General features: G+C 33.2%; 4 non-coding genes across 4 annotated transcripts; all 4 read left to right on the top strand.

The window, feature by feature from the left end:
- The first annotated feature begins 3699 nt into the window (after positions 1-3699).
- TRNAF-GAA (transfer RNA phenylalanine (anticodon GAA)) lies at positions 3700-3772 on the top strand. Its single transcript has one exon. It is a non-coding gene; the product is annotated as a tRNA-Phe (tRNA).
- Positions 3773-5746: 1974 nt separating this feature from the next.
- TRNAI-GAU (transfer RNA isoleucine (anticodon GAU)) lies at positions 5747-5819 on the top strand. Its single transcript has one exon. It is a non-coding gene; the product is annotated as a tRNA-Ile (tRNA).
- Positions 5820-6765: 946 nt separating this feature from the next.
- TRNAF-GAA (transfer RNA phenylalanine (anticodon GAA)) lies at positions 6766-6838 on the top strand. Its single transcript has one exon. It is a non-coding gene; the product is annotated as a tRNA-Phe (tRNA).
- A 945-nt stretch (positions 6839-7783) lies between these two features.
- TRNAF-GAA (transfer RNA phenylalanine (anticodon GAA)) lies at positions 7784-7856 on the top strand. Its single transcript has one exon. It is a non-coding gene; the product is annotated as a tRNA-Phe (tRNA).
- Positions 7857-9026: the final 1170 nt, after the last annotated feature.

Genomic DNA, 9026 nt, shown 5'->3' with positions numbered 1-9026 from the left:
AAAATATCAGGACTATAAATAGAATTTTGAACCAAATTGGTTCATTTGTTGAATTCCAATTAGAGAAAAGCCAAATTTCCTCTCACGGATCTTCGGGTTTTTATTCCAGATTGTGAGTATACTTCTCTAGTTGTTTTATACTACTTGTTATAAGCTTAATAACATAGATTGCTTGCCAAATAAGTGAGATCCGGGAGTTTGCCGCCCAAGAACGTTCTTGGGGAGTAAACTCCATTTTAAGGTCCTTAAGGGTTCAAATGACCCTCAAAGCTTTAGAACTCGAACTAGAAGCCTTAAACTCATGCTTTATACCAACAAAACCATTAGAAATCATGGCTAGAAGGGTTTTTACGGCCAAGAAGCTCCTTAGGCCGTAAACTCCATGTTTTAGGTGCCAAAATGCCTTCAAACTTTCCCTAAGGCTTAGACTTTATTTTTGGCATGTACTCCTAAGTGATTAGAACCTAGAAAACTCATGGAAACACAAGTGTGGAAGAGTTTACGGCCAAGAGTATTTCTTGGGCCGTAAAATCCTTTAAAGGGGTCAAAGGACACCCTAAATCTTTCCTTAAGCCAAGAGACTATTTGGGCAAGTACCTAGATGAGTTTTGGACTAGTTAAAATACTTAGAACACCAATAGTGAGGGAGTTTACGGCCCAAAAGGTTCCATGGCCGTAAACTCCAGAAAATGGTACCATTTGGTGCCATAAACCCTCCTAAAGCCAAGTACTAAAGTCTAGATTTGTTCCTAGAAATGTTTGAGACTTGAAAGCACCATAAGAACCCTCCCAAGGGAGTTTACGGCCGTAAACTCCAAGGGAATAGGGTCTTTGGGCCGTAAACTCCCTAAAGGAGTCAATATGGTGCCCAAACACTTGTATATGCCTTGAAACAATTCCCACTAGAGTTGTAATAATTCTAAGCTACATTTAGTGCCTTGGTTGAGAGTTTACGGCCAGGAGTTTACTCCCCTGGGCCGTAAAATCCAATGAATATGGTCATTAGACCTTAAACTCCCATTAGGGGCATTGCACTCCTTTGTTGCAACCCATTAGCCTCCTAGCACTTGACCAAAAGTGTTTTCCTCGCGCTTAAATGTTATTACTTGTATAATTGGTGTTTTTATCACTAATTATCTATATACATATGTTTTCATATGTAATTAGGATCATTGTGTGTGTCTAAGTCTTCACTTGACACCAAGCACTTGTCAGATCCTTCCGTACGATAACAGTCCGTTCAATTCCAGTCACTTACTGTAGGTGAGTTCATACCCCTTAACTAAGGTTTTAAACTATTTTAAATGTTTTACCGGGGGGGGGATACAAGTAGAATCATGCTAGTTATTATATCAATCACATGCGATTAATAAGTAGAATTACGCTAGTTATTATATCAATCACATGTGATTAATATACAACATTCAAAAGATTTGGCTACTCAGTAGTCGTTTTAACAAACGGTTTCCTTCAAATGATTTTTATAAACATTTTATATGTTTTAAACTACTTATTACACTGTACATCTTACTCTGTACATTACCTTTCAAACTTATTTACAACTATGTTTCAAACAAATGTTTCCTTATACTTAAACTGTTTTATCAAACTTATACCTTCAAATTGTTTTATAGATTGACATCAAGTCAATCTTTTCTTAAAATAATATTTAAGTTTCAAATGTCTTACAAAACTTATTTATGCTTTTATATTATAAATTGCATGCCTCTATATGTATAATTATATAAGAAATGTTTAAAAGACTTAGGAAGGCTATCCACCCTATTTCCTTTTCGCGCTTGAGATGTGGTCTGGTGGGATATCAGGTACTCATCCAAAAGTCGTTTAAATATTAGTTATATATCATGTGTACATATATAGTCATAAAAGGTCCTTCCAGTTCATCCCATGCCCTTGGGTAGCAAGGGTATACATCCATGACCATATGTACCGGTTAGATTACTAGTAAACTACCATATGGGTAGTTTAGGAAGATACTAGAACAATTACTAGAACGCGATATCATACAATGAGTCAGTTCATTCATGAGTCAATACTTTCTAGAACATTACAGTACATTACTATACTTTCTAGATAGAGAGAACACACATTACAGCTAGCACACGTAGAACATTTCCGTACATTACAGTTACATTAATACGTTAATAAAATTGTGATCTACTGTATGGGATCATGCCTTAATTGTCATGACCCGGGTTGTAGCCAGAGTCTCTTGAAGGGAGAGCGTGAGTTTGCGTATAGATCTATAATGGATTGACTATCCTACACCTTACTGCTAGCTATAGTAGGACCGATAGGTCTGCAGGTACCAAACGTGACACCTTATTTTCGACTATACGTTGTCGTTGTAACCCGTCTATAGTATGAGTTTGTGTATGGATCTATACTGGATTGACTATCCTACACCTTGCTGCTAGCTACAGCAGGACCGGCCGGTCTGCAGGTGCCAAACGTCATATCTTATTTTCGACTATAAGTTGTCGTTGGTACCAGTCTATAGTATGGTGCAATTTATCACATAATGCCTTAATATAAAATCCGGTTTAAGGTAGTTAGTACGACTGTAGTTCTTATTGCACTACACCATAGTACTAGTTCATTTTCCCATTTCATTCACTTCGTGAATATTCACACGACGCACGGTAAGGTAGAGACTATATTTTTGTTAATGATAGTTATACTTGGGAAAATACATACTCTTACGCGAGACACACATCCAGACACTAGATGCCTTGGTAGAAGGCTATATTCAGAACAGTTAGGTCTTGGTAGATGACACCTTCCTGTACTAGTAGGAATCATAGGGATTTCTAGGGTTTTTCAAACACTTACAGTTCATATACTCTTTCAATACATATACTTACAAATTCTTACATACAAATACTTAAATACAAATTAAGACACTAAAAACTTATGATCTCACCAGCTACAAAGCTGATACTCGCTTTCAAAATTACTTGTATCCTCAGGTTATCATAGACAGGTACCGATGCAAGGAGAAAGGAAGATGGAGCTTGTTCAAGACTTATCTTTCATTTTGATTTATGCTTTAGTGTTTATCAAAATTTGACAGAATACATTTGTATAATAATTATATTATTAATGCAATGGATGATGTTGTTGCTAGGTTACAACTTTACATTGTTGTTGATATTATACAAGACGTCCTCCGCCCCAGAACGTTTCCGCCGTTCTTGGTTTTGGGGTGTGACAGTTTCTAATAATCATGGCATTGAACATTTCATTTTGCACTTTAACTCCTCTAATACTTCTTCAATGTTTCATAGTATCTCCTTATCTATTAGAACATTCTCTAGTTATCATCATCATGAATCAAAAACTTGTACTTAGTACATTGGTACATGTATACCTTCATGCCTGACACCTTGCACCTCTTATTCATTTCTTGTTATAACATCTACAATGATGTATAGTTTAATTGAATTTTTGGATAATGTGAAATGAGTAATTGTATTTAAATAGATTAAACATGATCAAAGTTGGATGGCTTTGGCATTTAATTAATATAAAATTCAATGACCATTGAAGTGTTCATGGTCATTGAAATGTTCAATGAATATATGTAGACTTTGGTTCAAATCGGAACAATTATGTAATTAAGAATGCAGGAAAAAAAATCTGAACTATATAATTCATTTTGCATCAAAAAGAACAATAGCGGGGGTAGCTCAGTTGGGAGAGCGTCAGACTGAAGATCTGAAGGTCACGTGTTCGATCCACGTTCACCGCATTTTTTATTTGTTCAATAATACAACCTCCTCGTATTTCTTCATTAAAAGCTCAATTTTGTGTGTTGCTCGGATGTTCTATAAATTAGGGATGATTTATTTTTTTGTTTTCTTCATATTTTTACTTTAAACAACTCAAATAACAACAAAATCTCCGATGAGAAACAAACACACTATAAGCGGGCTAGGCTAAGTAACAGTGAAGCTGACATAAATATAAACAAGGACTACAAGCTTTGAAAGCATGATGTCGGGATAAATAATATAATTATAATGAAAAGACAGGTTTTACAACTTAGGTAAGTCATCGATGGAACATATGTTAGCTGCTGAGGTTGAAATTTGTGGTCAACTTTCAAGTTGGTTTACCAGGTCTTAAGTGAGTCCTATTCGTAAGGATATGGTGGATAGAGTTTTCAATAATCACGTATGCAATGTATCTTTTTTCATGTAGTAAAAATCTTAAATTTTCCATTTAAGCATTAGTATTATATACTTGCATCATGGCATTGAACATTTCATTCTGCACTTTAACTCCTCTAATACTTCTTCAATGTTTCATAGTATCTCCTTATCTATTAGAACATTCTCTAGTTATCATCATCATGAATCAAAAAGTTGTACTTAGTACATACATGTTTATTGCTTCATGCTTGACACCTTGCACCTCTTATTCATTTCTTGTTATAACATCTACAATGATGTATAGTTTAATTGAATTTTTGGATAATGTGAAATGAGTAATTGTCTTTAAATAGATTAACCGTGATCATAGTTGGATGGCGTTGGCATTTAATTAATATGAAATTCAGTGACCATTGAAGTGTTCATGGTCATTGAAATGTTCAATGAATATATGTAGACTTTGGTTCAAATAAGAACAATTACGTAATTAAGAACACAGGAAAAAAATCTGAACTATATAATTTATTTTGCATCAAAAAGAACAATAGCGGGGATAGGTCAGTTGGGAGAGCGTCAGACTGAAGATCTGAAGGTCATGTGTTCGATCCGCGTTCACCGCATTTTTATTTCTTCAATAATACAACCTCCTCGTATTTCTTCAGTAAAAGCTCAGTTTTGTGTGTTGCTCGGATGTTCTATATATATCAGGGATGATTTTTTTTGTTATCTTCATATTTTTACTTTAAACAAGTCAAATAACAACAAAATCTCCGATGAGAATCAAGCAAACTATAAGCGAGCTAGGCTAAGTAACAATGAAGCTGACATAAATATAAACAAGGACTACAAGCTTTGAAAGCATGATATCGGGATAAATAATATAATTATAATGAAAAGACAGGTTTTACAAGTTAGGTAAGTCATCGATGGAACATATGTTAGCTGCTGAGGTTGAAATTTGTGGTAAACTTTCAAGTTGGTTTACCAGGTCTTAAGTGAGTCCTATTCGTAAGGATATGGTGGGTAGAGTTATCAATAATCACGTATGCAATGTATCTTTTTCCATGTAGTAAAAATCTTAAATTTTCCATTTAAGCATAAATATTATATACTTGCATCATGGCATTGAACATTTCATTCTGCACTTTAACTCCTATAATACTTCTTCAATGTTTCATAGTATCTCCTTATCTATTAGAACATTCTCTAGTTATCATCATCATGAATCAAAAACTTGTACTTAGTACATAGGTACATGTATACCTTCATGCATGACATCTTGCAGCTCTTATTCATTTATTGTTATAAAATCTACAATGATGTAAAGTTTAATTGAAATTTTGGATACTGTGAAATGAGTAATTGTCTTTAAATAGATTAAAAATGATCATAGTTGGATGGCGTTGGCATTTAATTAATATGAAATTCAATGACCATTGAAGTGTTCATGGTCATTGAAATGTTCAATTAATATATGTAGACTTTGGTTCAAATCAGAAAAATTATGTAATTAAGAATGCAGGAAAAAAAATCTGAACTAAATAATTCATTTTGCATCAAAAAGAACAATAGCGGGGTTAGCTCAGTTGGGAGAGCGTCAGACTGATGATCTGAAGGTCACGTGTTCGATCCACGTTCACCGCATTTTTTATTTCTTCAATAATACAACCTCCTCGTATTTCTTCATTAAAAGCTCAGTTTTGTCTGTTGTTCGGATGTTCAATATATTAGGGATGATTTTTTTTGTTATCTTCGTATTTTTACTTTAAACAACTCAAATAACAACAAAATCTCCGATGAGAAACAAACAAACTATAAGCGGGCTAGGCAAAGTAACTGTGAAGCTGACATAAATATAAACAAGGACTACAAGCTTTGAAAGCATGATGTCGGTAAATAATATAATTATAATGAAAAGACAGGTTTTACAAGTTAGGTAAGTCATTGATGGAACATATGTTAGCTGCTAAGGTTGAAATTTGTGGTCAACTTTCAAGTTGGTTTACCAGGTCTTAAGTGATTCCTATTTATAAGGATATGGTGGGTAGAGTTTTCAATAATCACGTATGCAATGTATCTTTTTTCATGTAGTAAAAATCTTAAAATTTCCATTTAAGCGTCAATATTATATACTTGCATCATGGCATTAAACATTTCATTCTGCACTTTAACTCCTCTAATACTTATTGAATGTTTCATAGTATCTCCGTATCTATTAGAACATTCTCTAGTTATCATCATCATGAATCAAAAACTTGTACTTAGTACATAGGTACATGTATACCTTCATGCTTGACACCTTGCACCTCTTATTCATTTCTTGTTATAACATTTACAATGATGTATAGTTTAATTGAATTTTTGGATAATGTGAAATGAGTAATTGTCTTTAAATAGATTAAACATGATCATAGTTGGATGGCGTTGGCATTTAATTAATATGAAATTCAATGACCATTGAAGTGTTCATGGTCATTGAAATGTTCAATGAATATATGTAGACTTTGGTTCAAATCAGAACAATTATGTAATTAAGAACACAGGAAAAAATCTGCACAATATAATTCATTTTGCATCAAAAAGAACAACAGCGGGGATAGCTCAGTTGGGAGAGCGTCAGACTGAAGATCTGAAGGTCACGTGTTCGATCCACGTTCACCGCATTTTTATTTCTTCGATAATACAACCTCCTCGTATTTCTTCATTAAAAGCTCAGTTTTGTGTGTTGATCGGATTTTCTATATATTAGGGATGATTTTTTTTATCTTCATATTTTTACTTTAAACAACTCAAATAACAACAAAATCTCCGATGAGAAACAAACAAACTATAAGCGGGATAGGCTAAGTAACTGTGAAGCTGACATAAATATAAACAAGGACTACAAGCTTTGAAACCATGATGTCGGTAAATAATATAATTATAATGAAAAGACAGGTTTTACAAGTTAGGTAAGTGATCGATGGAACATATGTTTGCTGTTGAGGTTGAAATTTGTGGTCAACTTTCAAGTTGGTTTACCAGGTCTTAAGTGAGTCCTATTCATAAGGATATGGTGGGTAGAGTTTTCAATAATCATGTATGCAATGTATCTTTTTTCATGTAGTAAAAATCTTAAATCTTCCATTTAAGCATCAATATTATATACTTGCATCATGGCATTGAACATTTCATTCTGCACTTTAACTCCTCTAATACTTCTTGAATGTTTCTTAGTGTCTCCGTATCTATTAGAACATTTTCTAGTTATCATCATCATGAATCAAAAACTTGTACTTAGTACATAGGTACATGTATACCTTCATGCTTGACACCTTGCACCTCTTATTCATTTCTTGTTATAACATCTATAATGATGTATAGTTTAATTGAATTTTTGGATAATGTGAAATGAGTAATTGTCTTTAAATAGATTAAAAATGATCATAGTTGGATGGCGTTGGCATTTAATTAATATGAAATTCAATGACCATTGAAGTGTTCATGGTCATTGAAATGTTCAATTAATATATGTAGACTTTGGTTCAAATCAGAACAATTATGTAATTAAGAATGCAGGAAAAAAAAATCTGAACTATATAATTCATTTTGCATCAAAAAGAACAATAGCGGGGGTAGCTCAGTTGGGAGAGCGTCAGACTGAAGATCTGAAGGTCACGTGTTCGATCCACGTTCACCGCATTTTTTATTTGTTCAATAATACAACCTCCTCGTATTTCTTCATTAAAAGCTCAGTTTTCTTCAATAATACAACCTCCTCGTATTTCTTCATTAAAAGCTCAGTTTTGTGTGTTGCTCAGATGTTCTATATATTAGGGATGATTTTTTTTTTGTTATCTTCGTATTTTTACTTTAAACAACTCAAATAACAACAAAATCTCCGATGAGAAACAATCAAACTTTAAGCGGGCTAGGCTAAGTAACTGTGAAGCTGACATAAATATAAACAAGGACTACAAGCTTTGAAAGCATGATGTCGGTAAATAATATAATTATAATGAAAAGACAGGTTTTACAAGTTAGGTAAGTCATTGACGGAACATATGTTAGCTGCTGAGTTTGAAATTTGTGGTCAACTTTCAAGTTGGTTTACCAGGTCTTAAGTGATTCCTATTCATAAGGATATGGTGGGTAGAGTTTTCAATAATCACGTATGCAATGTAACTTTTTTCATGTAGTAAAAATCTTAAAATTTCCATTTAAGTATCAATATTATATACTTGCATCATGGCTTTGAACATTTCATTCTGCACTTTAACTCCTCTAATACATATTGAATGTTTCATAGTATCTCCGTATCTATTAGAACATTCTCTAGTTATCATCATCATGAATCAAAAACTTGTACTTAGTACATAGGTACATGTATACCTTCATGTTTGACACCTTGCACCTCTTATTCATTTCTTGTTATAACATCTACAATGATGTATAGTTTAATTGAATTTTTGGATAATGTGAAATGAGTAATTGTCTTTAAATAGATTAAACATGATCATAGTTGGATGGTGTTGGCATTTAATTAATATGAAATTCAATGACCATTGAAGTGTTCATGGTCATTGAAATGTTCAATGAATATATGTAGACTTTGGTTCAAATCAGAACAATTATGTAATTAAGAACACATGAAAAAAAATCTGAACAATATAATTCATTTTGCATCAAAAAGAACAACAGCGGGGATAACTCAATTGGGAGAGCGTCAGACTGAAGATCTGAAGGTCACGTGTTCGATCCACGTTCACCGCATTTTTTATTTCTTCAATAATACAACCTGCTCATATTTCTTCATTAAAACCTCAGTTTTGTGTGTTGCTCGGATGTTCTATATATTAGGGATGATTTTTT

Source organism: Lactuca sativa, chromosome 5 (assembly GCF_002870075.4).
Source record: "Lactuca sativa cultivar Salinas chromosome 5, Lsat_Salinas_v11, whole genome shotgun sequence".
NCBI classification, from domain to species: Eukaryota; Viridiplantae; Streptophyta; class Magnoliopsida; order Asterales; family Asteraceae; genus Lactuca; species Lactuca sativa.
This window is presented reverse-complemented; position numbering and strand designations above follow the sequence as displayed.